Consider the following 13,305-nt stretch of genomic DNA (forward strand, 5'->3'; position numbering starts at 1 on the left):
ATTTCAATTGAATTAACAATTAACAATTAATCTGTAAATTTAATTGTTAATTGCAATTAACAATTCAAATAAGTAATGGTTAATTGTTAATTGCAGTTGGCCATTAATAAAGGAGAATCAATTGCAATTGATCAATCGATTGAAAGTAATTGCAGTGGAATGTAATTGCAATTGAATTCTGTAATTCGATTGCAATTGAAATTAATTGGCAATTGATTCAATTGCAATTGATTTCCACAGCAATTACTTTCAATTGATTGATCAATTGCAATTGATTTTCACTGATTAATTTTCAACACTGTAGTTCAGAGAGGGCGTGAGGCAATGAAAACTTTAGCCACGACCAATTGACTCACCACCCGTCGTGACTCACGACCCACCGTGACCCACTGTGACCCACCACCCACCATAAATCACTCTTACCCACCGTGACCCACAGACCCACCAAAACCCATTGTCATCAACTCTGACCCATGATTCATGCCCTCTCCTCTACTGACTAAAGAGTTTAAACTTGTAATAAAACAAGCCTATAAAATTATCGCTCATCGGAGTTTCAATTTCTACGATCAATCGCTCAAGCACCGCACTAATACAATAACGGCGGATCTGACCTTTCTAATATAAATAAAATAGAGTTTGTCCGTGTGTCTGTCTATCTTTGTGTGGCCTGTGGACGAGACGAGTGGACCGAAACTTTTCAAAATTTGGTCACGGGTAGCTTCGTCTAGGCCCCAGACCAAGACGAAGAGTTTTTTTAAATTTCTTACTAGGAGGGTCTCCAGCGGACGTTTACCGGGACCCGCCTGGGGACCGGCCAGAAAAGTCGACCGAGAGTTACCAAATTTTAGTCAAAGACAGCTTGGTCCAGGTCCCACACCAAGGCAAAGTGTTTCCAACAAAATTCGAACCAGGGGGTCTCAGGGGGGCGTTTACCGGGACATGTAAAAGTAGAACGATATCAGTGTCGATTTCATAGTTTTCGCGGTCGCTGAGGTCAATGGTGAAACTCCGATCGCATTAACTTCCAAATTCACCGTATTCGGCTGCGGGCCGTGGGTCAACGGGGGGGGGGGGGATACCGAAACGTAAAAGTAATCCAAAATGACCGATATTAGTGTCAAATCCATAGTTTTCGCGGTTGCTGATATCAATGGCAACACTACCATTAGCGATGACTTTCAAATTCATCCACCGTTGTATGCGGGCCTCGGGTCACCAAAGGGGGGAATTCTGAGACATGTAAAAATAATCGAAAATGACAGATATTAATGTCAAATCCATAGTTTTCGGGATAGCTGAGCTCAATGGTGAAACTCAAGACCGCGTTTACTTTCATATTTAGCCCCCATCAGCTAAGAAAGGGGGGCATTATAAAGGGGATCACGAGACATGTAAAAATAATCCACAATGACCGATGTCAAATCCGTAGTTTTCGCGGTGGCTGAGATCAATGGTGATACTTTCATTAGCGATGATTTTCAAATTTAGCCACCATTGTATGCGGGACGGGAGTCACCGGGGATGGGGAATTGCGAAACATGTAAAAATAATGGAAAGTGACCAATATTAGTGTCAAATCAATAGTTTTCGCTGTCGCTGAGATGAATGGTGATACTTCCACAGGCGTTGACTTCCAAATACAGCCCCCATCGGCTGTGGGCCAGAGGCATTGTTTTTTCAAAATTGGAACCAGAAGATCATAGGCACTTTTACCGGCATATGTAAAAAGTGGTAGAAAATGGCAGATGTTAGTGTCACATTCATAGTTTTCGCGGTATTGGTTGGGGGTTGGTGCGGGCCAGAGGAGATTTTTTTCACAATACGAACCAAGGGGGTCTGATGGGGGGGGTTCGCCGGGACATGTAAAAGTAGTAGAATTTGTGTCGAATCCATATTTATTGGGGTTGCTCAGACGTGTAGTGATACCCCCGATAGTGTTTACGTTCAAATTCAGCCCCCATCGGCCTTTTCAATGAAAACACATGTACGTTGTTGGATATATATTCACACAAAATATATCCAATTTTAGAAATGTTTCTTAATTGTTCTCCAGTTGTTCAGTTTGTTTACATTGATATTTTATCTGATCCGTGCGAAGAACGGGCATAACAGCTAGTACGAAATGGTAAAGTGTTTGTTATGGAACAAATTACAATGAATTCAGTTGTATAGTTAATAATTATAAATATAATTAATAATTATTTCATTGTTGAATTATAGATACTTTTCAGTGGAAAACTGAATAAAATTTAAAAGTCCCAAATCAACGTAAAGTAGACCAACGTAAAGGAAAAATGTATAAAATTTTCCATATAATTAAGCTTACAAACTTAAATGGAAATTTAGCTTAATTACATGGAAATTTTTTGTGTCGTTTTGTGCGCCTATTTCCTCGTTTTCTGCGTCACCGGAAATGGGTCAATGTTATCCTACAAATATGGCGGAACAAGTTAATGCTGTTCCGTTAGGAACGATTTCAAGGTCGTTTCCTTCACATCATTATGTGCGTGTTTTCTACCGTTTGTAAGCCTATTTCCACGTTTTGTGAATCAATGGTAGTGGGTCAAAATGGGTATTCAATGTGGGAAGAAAAATGATCCACTCTTCCACCAGTATCGAATTTCAAGGTCGCTTTTTCGCATTGTTTAGTGCATGTTTCTGTGCATATTTTCACGTTTTGTAGACCAACGAAAGTGGGTCAAAGACGACCTACAAATATGGCAGAAAAAGACATATTCATTCCACTTTCAAGGTCCATTTTGACCCTCTCCCACTGATGCACAAAGCGACACAAATCATGCATAAAAAGTGTGAAGGAAACGACCTCGATATTCGATGGTGACGGAACAGCATTAAGTTATTCCGCTATACTTGTAGGCCATTTTGACTCATTTTCGTTGTCGCACTAAAGTGGAAATAGGAGCACAAAACAGTACAAAGCAGGCACTATACGATGCGAAAGAAACGACCTCCAAATTCGATAGTTGCGTAACAATGGCTCTATTTCCTCACACATTGATGGACCATTTTGACGCATTTCTGGTGATGCTCAAAACGTGGAAGTAGGCGAACAGAACGGTACAAAATACACATTAAACGATGCGAAAGAACCAACCCCGAAATTCGATAGTGGCGGAATAGTGAGCCATTTAACTCCCACTTTAAAGCCCCGTTTAACTCACCTCGGGTGATGCACAAGACGAGAAATAGGTGCAGAAAACTTTTTAAAAAAAGGCACTAAACGATGCGAAAGTAACGATCTAGAAATTCGATAGTGTCGGAACAGTGGGTAATTTTCGTCCCATCTTGGAGGCTCATCTTGACACACTTCTGGTGACGAACAAAACGTGGAAATAGGGGCACAAAACGTAACAGGCACTAGTCAATGCGAAAGGAAGGACCTCAAAATTCAGTAGTGGCGGAGGAGTGAGTCATTTTCGTCACACGTTGGAAGCCCATTTTGACACATTTTTGGTGACGCACTAAACGATGCGAAAGAACCGACCCCGAAATTCGATAGTGGCGGAACAGTGAGCCATTTAACTCCCACTTTAAAGGCCTGTTTAACTCACTTCCGGTGACACACAAGACGAGGAAGTAGGTACAGAAAACTTTTTTAAAAAATAGGCACTAAACGATGCGAAAGAAACGACCTAGAAATTCGATAGTGTCGGAACAATGGGTCATTTTGGTCACACTTTGGAGGACCATTTTGATACACTTCTGGTGACGCGCAAAACGTGGAAATAAGGGCACGAAACATTCACTAGTCGATGCGAAAGGACCACGAAATTTGGTAGTGGCGGAGCAGTGGGTCATTTTCGTCCCATATTCGAGGCCCATTTTGACCGTCTTCCCGTGACGCACAAAACGTCGAAATAGACGCACAAAAGGGTACGCGATGTGAAATTAACGACCTCGAGAATTAACAGTGGCGGAACTCTTGGTCATTTTCGTCCCACCTTGGGGACTCATTTTAACCCACTTCCCATGACGCACAAAACGATGTGAAGGAAACGACCTCGAAATTCATTGGTGGCGGAAGAGAAATTATTTGTTCCGCCATATTTGTAGGCCCATTTTGACCCACTTCCGGTGATGCACAAAATGTGGTAACAGGCGCACAAAACGACACAAAACACGCACAAAAGATGCAAAACAAAGTACCTCGAAATTCGTTGGTGGTGGAACAAGTTAATGACGCCGTGGGCACCAATATAAGCGCTCACCAGGGGGCGCGGTGGGTCAGTAGTAAAGCGTTCACCTCCAGTGCTTGAGGTCCCTGGTTCGATCCCAGCTCGCGCAGTTTGGACTTTGTGGTGGACAAACACCGTGCCCGTGGATTTTCTTGGGGTTCTCCCGTTTCCTCCCACTTTCTTCATTTCATTCATTTCCCATCATCACCGTCTCCTTTAGCCTAACCGGCATAATCGTGGGACGTAAAACTAAAGATTTCATATCATTTTTTGTAATTCTTACCATAAAGGCTGAGAACTGCACGGTCCTTTTTTTTTTTTTTTAGCCAAAGTAGAAGCCCAAACGGAATAGTGATGTCAACCGGCCCGGCTCGGTTCAACTGAGCGTACACCTTGAGCTGGCTTGGTTGGAATTACTCATCGACTGGGCTCAATTGAGCCAATGGCTTGAACCGGCTCGGTAAAGACGAGTTATCGACTCGGCTCGATTGGAACCAATGGCTCGAACCAGCTCCGTTGAAACGAGTCCATAGGCTGAGTTCGAGTCAGCTTAACTGAGCCAATTGCTCGAACCGGCTCGGTTGGGGTAAGTAATCAGCTCGGTTCGGTTCGGCTCGTGTGAGCCATCGGCTCCAGCTGGCTCGGTTGGATGAGCCGTTGGCTCGGCTCACTTCTCGGTTTGGCTCGGCTCACTTCTCGGTTTGGCTCGATAAGTGAATGAGCTGTAAACGAGCCGCTTGAGTCGTTGACAACCCTAAACCCGGGTCGAGCAGTTTTAAACATGTTTGGCTGGAGTCCCATAACTTCTAACAATTTTTGGCGAGCCCGAATACTTGCTCCTCCTGAACTCAAACCAAGAACCTCGTACCGATGTCCTTGCCTCCTGAAGATTTCTTGACTACCGAGATCGACAGTCAACTAATTTTTAGTATTCCAATACAAACCGCCTATATTCCATGTTTATACAGGTACACGGTGTTATAATAATAATTAGTTGTAGTAGTAGTATCATTGATAATTATATTGTCTATGTAGGATACTTGAAAATAGTAGTACTTGGAACTGCACAAAGGATTTAGCTCGAATTGGCTCGACTCGACTGGAAACTCGATCCGAATTCGAGTAGAGTTGGGGGAAATTTTTCGAGCCGAGATCTCGAGTCGAACTCAGATGTCTGCTTCGAGTCGAGTCGAGTTTTAAAGAAAACTCGCTCGAACCCGCTCGTCCAATTCCTATTGTATGCATGACGGGCATATAGAGTTCTTTCGAGGGGGTAGAACCATACACATAATATATTTAAAAAATACTTAGTTTCACGGCTTTCTTCCCAGGGGGGAAAGGGATGGTAGGTATCCAGCATTTCTTATAAGTACCTTATTTGAAATATGTAAAACAGTAACAAGTGGACAATATACACACACCTTCTTATCTTCAGTTTTAATTGCTGATTTCAATTGCAATTAACAATTACAGTTAACAATTACAAGTTTCAATTGTCAATTGCAATTAACAATTGAATGTTTCAATTGCACCCTTTGCAATTGACAATTAACAATTAAGTTTCAATTGTCTGGTGACCAATTAACAATTAACAATTGACGAAAATTTAATTGCAAATTTTATGATTGAATTCAATTGCAATTGAAATTAATTGTCATTACAAATTGAAATCAATTTTAATTGAAATCAATTGCTATTGATTTTCAGAGCAATTACTTTCAATTGATTATCAATTGCAATTGATTTTAATTGATTTTGCCCAACACTGGGCCCTAACGTCCTTGATCTCGAGTTTCCATCTTTCTTATATCCTAGTGAAACCGTTCTCCCATTTCGTCGCTTACATCTGCAAGATTTTCTGGAAAGAAGTTGAGGTGGGTGTGCAGAAAGTGGATTTTCAAGGACATGCTACATCCCAGAGCTTCATATGCGACCAGAAGTTGCTGCACCAGAGCCTCGTAATTTTGAGCTTTAGTTTTGCCCAAAAAACCTTTTACACTTGAACAAAAGCACGCCAGACATTTAACTCTGTCGTTTAAACTCTGTTCAAACAATTCGCCATGGATAAGTTTGCGAATATCAGGTCCTGTGAAAACTCCTTCTTTTAATTTACCATCACTTAGTTTTGGAAAACACTAAAATACTTAAATCCTTCACCTTCTTTGTCCATAGCTTTTACGAAATTCTTCATGAGGCCCAACTTAATATGAAGAGGTGGAAGCAGCACCTTGGCTGGATCGATCAGAGGCTCATACTTGACACTGTTGGTACCGGGCTTAAATGTCTCTCTGGGGGGGGGGGGCATTCTTTTTCTGAAAAATGTTTTCCTGTAGCTCTTGAGTCCCAAAGACACAGAAAACAGTACTTTGTAAATCCACCTTGCAGATCAAGTAATATTGCAATAACTTTCAAATCTCCGCAAATTTGAAAACTATATTCTTTGTAGTTAATACGATTTAAAATGAGTGCGAGATTCTCGTAAGTCTCTCTCATCGAAACAGTGTGCCACAGGAATAGACGACAGCTTATTTCCATTATAAAGTAAAACTGCTTTCAGATTGTACTTAGAGAATCTATGAAAATACGCCAATCGGATGGATCATGTTGAATTTCTAATTCATTCATCAGACCATTGATGTCCGTGCATACGCAAAGGGAACCTTCCATTCTGTAGTATTCTGAAAAAGGGCTCGTTCCTTTTCCTGTAGTGAGTATAAGTAGTTACAGGAGCCAGTAAATTCCACTCTTTCAGTCTAGCACCCAAAAGCTGAGCTTTCTTTTTCGAAAGTTGTAACTCTCTCACTAAATCATTAACTCATGTTGTAGGATGAAGTGAGGCTCATCTTTTACGTGGGAGAAACTGTCTCTCACATCTTCATCTGCAGATATTGAGTTGGTGTCCTCATCGCTTCCTGTAGGCTCTGTAATATCGATATTTTCCCAATCTTTCGGAGGAGTAGAAACAGGTAAATTTTCTCCATGGGGCACTGGTCTGATCGCGGATTGCAAGTTTAGGTATTCGATGGCACGTTGTTTCTTCTTGTTACTTCCTGCTGTATTCGTCATACAGAAATAGCAATCATCATAATGATTCCGTGGTTCTCTCCATATCATCGGAACAGCAAAAGGCATCCTTCGTTTGGTTCCTTTAAGCCAGGCAGTCAGTCGCATAACACATCAAACAACACACATGAGGGGCCCAGCTTTTATCTTGATCACCGATCTTGCAGCCAAAATAAAAATATGCTTTCCTAACGTCATCATTTATTGATTTAATCTGCGACTTAAACCATAAATACGCCACAGATATAACAAAATCTGTCCGGTGAGTTTTTACATCCTCTGTGGGAAGAACTTGACATTTTGCACAGGAAAGCGAAACTTAGAGGAACAGCACAACCACTTATTCCATAAAATCACTAAAAAATACTGAAAATACAGGCAAACAGTTCTAAAAATACGGTAAAATAAAACTGAAGTTACTGACGTAAATATTCCAAGTCATACTCCCGACAAAATACTTATACACTTGAGAGATTACTTACTGCAATGCATAAGAGCAAGACTGAGCCACGCAATAACGGCGCAATCGGCGCTTTTTTCTCCCGCGTCATCGCGCCGCTCATTGTTGCCACATAGACCCTATTTTTTAAAACAGGTTTCAGTGGTCTAAAAACAAAGAAAGAAAGAAGTGGGAGGAATAGAAGTGTCAAGCATTTCAAGGGGGTCCTATATATGCCAACAACAAGGGAGTCCTATCTGTCGCCAACTGAGTGAAATCTAATATCTTACTCAAATAGCATTGTCAGACCGGTTACTTCGATGACAACTGAAGCCATCCCTACAAAATGGCAAAATTGGTAACAATGCATAACGCCAAAATACGAGTTAATGTAGTAAAACGACTATCAATTTCGAATTCAGCATCCTGAAATTAGTCAGAATCAGGGGTTTTCCTTTCTGTAACTAAACTGATGTCGGCCAGTGTTATCTTTCTGTACAAAAAAAAAGTCAAATATGTTCCAATTTATAGATATTTACTGTCCTTAACTAAACAATGATTTATAGAAAGTTATATACAGTAGCGTATTTACGATTTTGTTTCGGGGTCTTAAGCCCGAAGCCCCCCTAAATACGCCACTATATATAAATATATATATATATATATATATATATATATATATATAGATATATATATATATATATATATATATATATATATATATATATATATATATATATATATATAATATGAGAGAGAGATTCTGAAAAAAAAGTTCGTTTAAATTTAAATGTCTCTACTAAAAATAGGAAACAGCTGTGGTAAGAGAAGGAATAATACACTTACTACTAGATAATCAGTTTATATATATATATATATATATATATATATATATATATATATATATATATATATATATATTAACAACCTTCCACCGTCGTGCCTATATAGCATGGGGATGAAATGTTAAATGACGGTCGAAGATCGCTGCTACTCACCATCTAGAATGAGTAGGTACAGGATTACGGAAAGAAACCACATTAAATGACTTTGAACTAAAACTTTGTATTTTCATTAAGCTTGTGTATTATTGTGATTGATCGTCGACTGAATATAATCGCAAGATCACATATCTTTAAACAGCTAGGAAGTTAACCACGATGAACTCAAACATAGCTGAGATACACGTACCTTTATACAGCTGATGACTGGAACTGCTATCGATGCTCTGGACGATCTCTATATTGCTGCCAATAGTCTAGAATGATCGACTATTGTGTACCATTATCTACTATAATGGTCTGCTGAACTATTAGATCTCCTGATCTAATACTGGACTTTAGAATCACAGAGAAGTGACTACTGTGACATGAGCGACTATGTTACTGCTCGACGTATACTAATCTCTTAGTCTCAACTCAGAGACAAATACTCGAAGACTGATCCTCAAAGACTGCCCCTCGAGACTCCTGAGACTGATCCCAATCTCTAAAAACTATAAGGTTTTATACGAAGATTCCAGACATCTTGGAATTCATTCTCGTCGATTTTCTGTATATCTCAGCTATTAGTAAAACGTTGGTTTCACCCGAATTACATCGTGATCAAATTCTCAGACTTACAAATTTCTGCGAACTCAACGATTATATCACAGTCAAAGTGTGTCAATGTTACAATGTGACAATCTGATGACAATTCAAAACATTACAAATACAAATTACAATATCTTACAAATCGACGACCAAGCGTCTAGCCGTAGAACATTCATTACATACACACAACATTGATGTCAACACATAAACACACACACGTGTTTACGTTACGTGATAACACTTAGTTTCTTAACATTCAATTTTATTAAATATACTTTCCTTTACCAAAATAATATCTTTTTGAATAAAATCAATGACATGCCTCAACATGCCCCTCCTTTAAAATAAGAGAACTCCGTTCTCGACTCAATTTCTTCCTTGAAATTGACCGAAAACTAATTACATATATTACATAAAATAATCATATATATTCAACCATCACCCTGTATATATCTTTATATTCATTTTTCACATTCAAAAGAAATCATCAAAACATTATTTATTTACAATCATTGTTTTCGTTTTTTTTAAAAAAAAAAAATACTTTTCAAGAGTCCTCATCAGAGTATGAGCTCCTGCCATCTATTGAGTTACATATATAACTACTTGAAGTTGTGTTGCATTTCCTGTGCTCGGAATTGCTCATATATATACTTTTCCGTTCTCGTTCTTGAAAACTTTCCACTGAAGTTAGTCGCAAAGTTCAACTCAGTGTTTATTGACTCTGCATAGTTTCCACTAATACCAGTGACCATATCACTGATGCTTTCCATAAAAATAATGCACTTCATTATACACTAGATTTGTTGTTGTAAACCACTAATACACTAATAAACACCGTCTCCTATCGCTGCATGATTTTGAAACACAAAAACAAAATTTAAAAATATTATTCACTTCACTTATGGTAAGTTTGCTATCTATAGAGTTAGCAACTCTTGATACACTTCCTTCCGCAAAATGTTAATTCAGCAAACGTTTTGACACTGAACTTGGACAAACTTCCACGTCTTATCCTGTTTGCCGCGTTGCTTCGATGTATAAAGTTAACTTTGAATACGTGCTCTGCATTGTTCGTGAAAATTTCGGCAAAATGTTCACAGGACTAAAATGTCGCAAGGACGCATGTATAGTTTTTCGTGTTTCAAGTTTGTGACCAAATGTTGATCCGTTTTTTCTGCTTCAAAACCGGATAATTCGTGATTTGTGTTACATCCCTCTTTGGTTTTGGTGCAGTGCATACCACCAATGTTTAAGTTACCTTGTGGTTCCTTTTTCTGCTCAAGATAGTGATCTGCTTTGTGTTTTGTGCAAATAGTGTGCTTTTTAGTGTGGTTTTTATTTATTTCTGCATAGATTGGAAATAATCCGCAGTTTTCTACGTTACTAATATCGTCATATACTTTTTTATTCTCTACTCTTCCTTCCTGTGTTTTCTTTCCACTAAATCTACATAATTTAATAATTAAATAAATGATAATTATAGACGTTGCTAGTACTAAGGTTATTAACGATGTTAAAGCAATAGCCATTACGGTAAACTTCTTTTCCATAATACCTGTAAATATATAACTAAGTGTGAAATCGTGTTTTTATTTTCTTAAAAACTTATATAACTATACCGCGGTCTATGACTCTCTTCTGAACAATATATTCATAATTTCAGCATAGGCCTAATGTTAATGTTCATTAATCGTTCATTATTTTCTTTAAAATGCATAATTGATGCATATTCTAAATAATGAATAGTGTTCTAATCACTATGTAACCTATTCGGATACAAAACTGCTACCCTTGTTACATTTTCATTCGTTTGACGCTGTTATTGTCTTTTTTTTTTCAAAGTCGGAAAATCCTACATTTTCGTGCATATTTCAGCTCTTAAATGCACTTTATTACTAGTTTTAACGTTGTTTGTAGGTACAGTTATCTTTATTGATGTTTAATCTATCTTATTTTTACATTCCAACACTCTCTGTCCTTAGAATTCATTCATAACGCATCAAAATCATTGTGAATACAAGTAGCTAGTCTCCCGTGGGTGTGACTTGTTGCTACGCTGGCGGCCATCTTCTCGTAAACCACGCCCCTTAGCAACCACTCTCTGCTGCTTGAGCGCTCAGAGCCTCGCCAGGATGCAATTGTCTCGTAAGTAGTAAACAGAAAACTACCCAACGGAGTACAGTACTCTCATGAATATCAAAGATACTCATAACCTCAATACAATAACTTATTATAATACAAATAATCTATATACCAATTGATCATTTGATAATAATAATAAATCAATAATTCCTCTCTCATTTTAAAAAAACGTGAATTTAGAAAATGAATTTTGATAAAATAATGTGTTTTCATACAACTTAACGTTGATTATTGATATGATGCATTATGATTGTATTCTATTTGTGACTATTTCTCGTGTCTTATCTATGATTTTCCTACTTTTCTATTAAAACTATTTACTTCTTTTCAACGACTTTTTCGTACTTTTTTCCCGTACTTTTAACGACTTATTATTGTAGATTTGTAAGCTTACTTGAACTAGTTTATAACACTAGTATCTACTTTATCTATGATTTGTCTATTTATCTAGCTTTACTAATAGACAACTTTTCTATTTTTCTTCTCTTCGCTTTTGTTTTCTATAGCTTGAAGCTACTGATTTCACTAATATTCTGATGTTATTTAACTTAGCTATTATCTATTTACATGCTTTTATCTATGCTTGTCTATGATGATCTATTATCTATGCTTATTTTCTATTGCTTCTTTTCTACCAAAACAAAGAGTTTTGTTGTACTAGCTCTACGTAACCATTTTATATTTTCAACGATTTAATCGTTTTTCCCCGACTCAACTAGACCAATCCTAGTTTTATCTAGGATGACAACCAAAAGCTTTCAACTCACAACTACCTCATGCTGTAGGTAAGTATGTCTACATATTACCACTTGTTTTAAATGTTAATTCGATATTCCTTTTCAGGTTTTATTGCAACTTAGATATTTTTTTTTTCAAAATAAACTCCATTCTTCTCCATATCTACAAATGTAAAAACTTTTTTTTTTCCATAACCCAAGGCACATACGATATTCATTTACATACTACGCTTACTTTATTATTACTTTCTGATGATTATTATTATTATGATTATTATTATTATTATTATTATTATTATTATTATTATTATTCCTGATTTTGAATTTTATACTTCCGTATTGCTCTATACAGCTTACAATACAGTACTAATAACAATATTGTTGTCAAAATTAATGATATTATTACTCCAAAAATTACATACATGATATAGTCTGTTTTTAAATGTAGTTCTGGGATCGAAGTATCGACTTTCAATTTTAACAATTTTTCAGTTAAACTATTTAGCTCTTGCGTATGCAAGGTGAAATTTATTTGTCTCTCAGTCCAATTACCGATCAATTTAATGTGTTTATTTTGAATCTGAATTATCCGTTTAGATGGAATGACCAGCTCTCCAATTATTATATTATCAAATTTATCATAGTTTATGAAATTTGATTTAGCTTTGGTTTGCTCAAGTTTTGTTGAAGTAACTTCTTGATGTACACCCACTTTTGTCATGTACGCTTCTTCAATAGAAGAATACATCACACCAGCGTGTGTATATCTGAATATCACATTCCCCAAAAATTTTTCCGAATTTTGCTGGCATCCTCCTAGAGATTTATTTAAAATAATATTATTCAAACATTTCGATTCATGGTCCATAGTTATGCTCTCGCAAAAATATAGAAAACTTTTAAATTCGCATTTACTTTTATCCAATGAGTGAAATTTACCTTCAGCCAAATAGACTGCTTCTGGTAATTGATAAAATATTCTTGTGTTATTTATTAAGTAGCCCATTGATGTAACGTCATACATTATTGAAATGCTAGTATCATATATTATCGGAGTCTTTATTATTAAATCAACATTATTATCTTCGTAATGGTATTTTACTAGATATACGCTAGACATTTGGTAAAAC

At 37.2% G+C, this 13,305-nt stretch overlaps 1 protein-coding gene across 1 annotated transcript in view; it reads left to right on the plus strand.

Annotated features, from left to right (window-relative positions):
* Positions 1 to 13,305, plus strand: part of LOC145676525 (uncharacterized) — a 78,366-nt gene that overhangs the window by 25,881 nt on the left and 39,180 nt on the right. The window lies entirely within an intron of this gene.

Source organism: Thermobia domestica, unplaced genomic scaffold (genome assembly GCF_964235325.1).
Source record: "Thermobia domestica unplaced genomic scaffold, izTheDome1.hap1.1 HAP1_SCAFFOLD_195, whole genome shotgun sequence".
Taxonomy (NCBI): Eukaryota; Metazoa; Arthropoda; class Insecta; order Zygentoma; family Lepismatidae; genus Thermobia; species Thermobia domestica.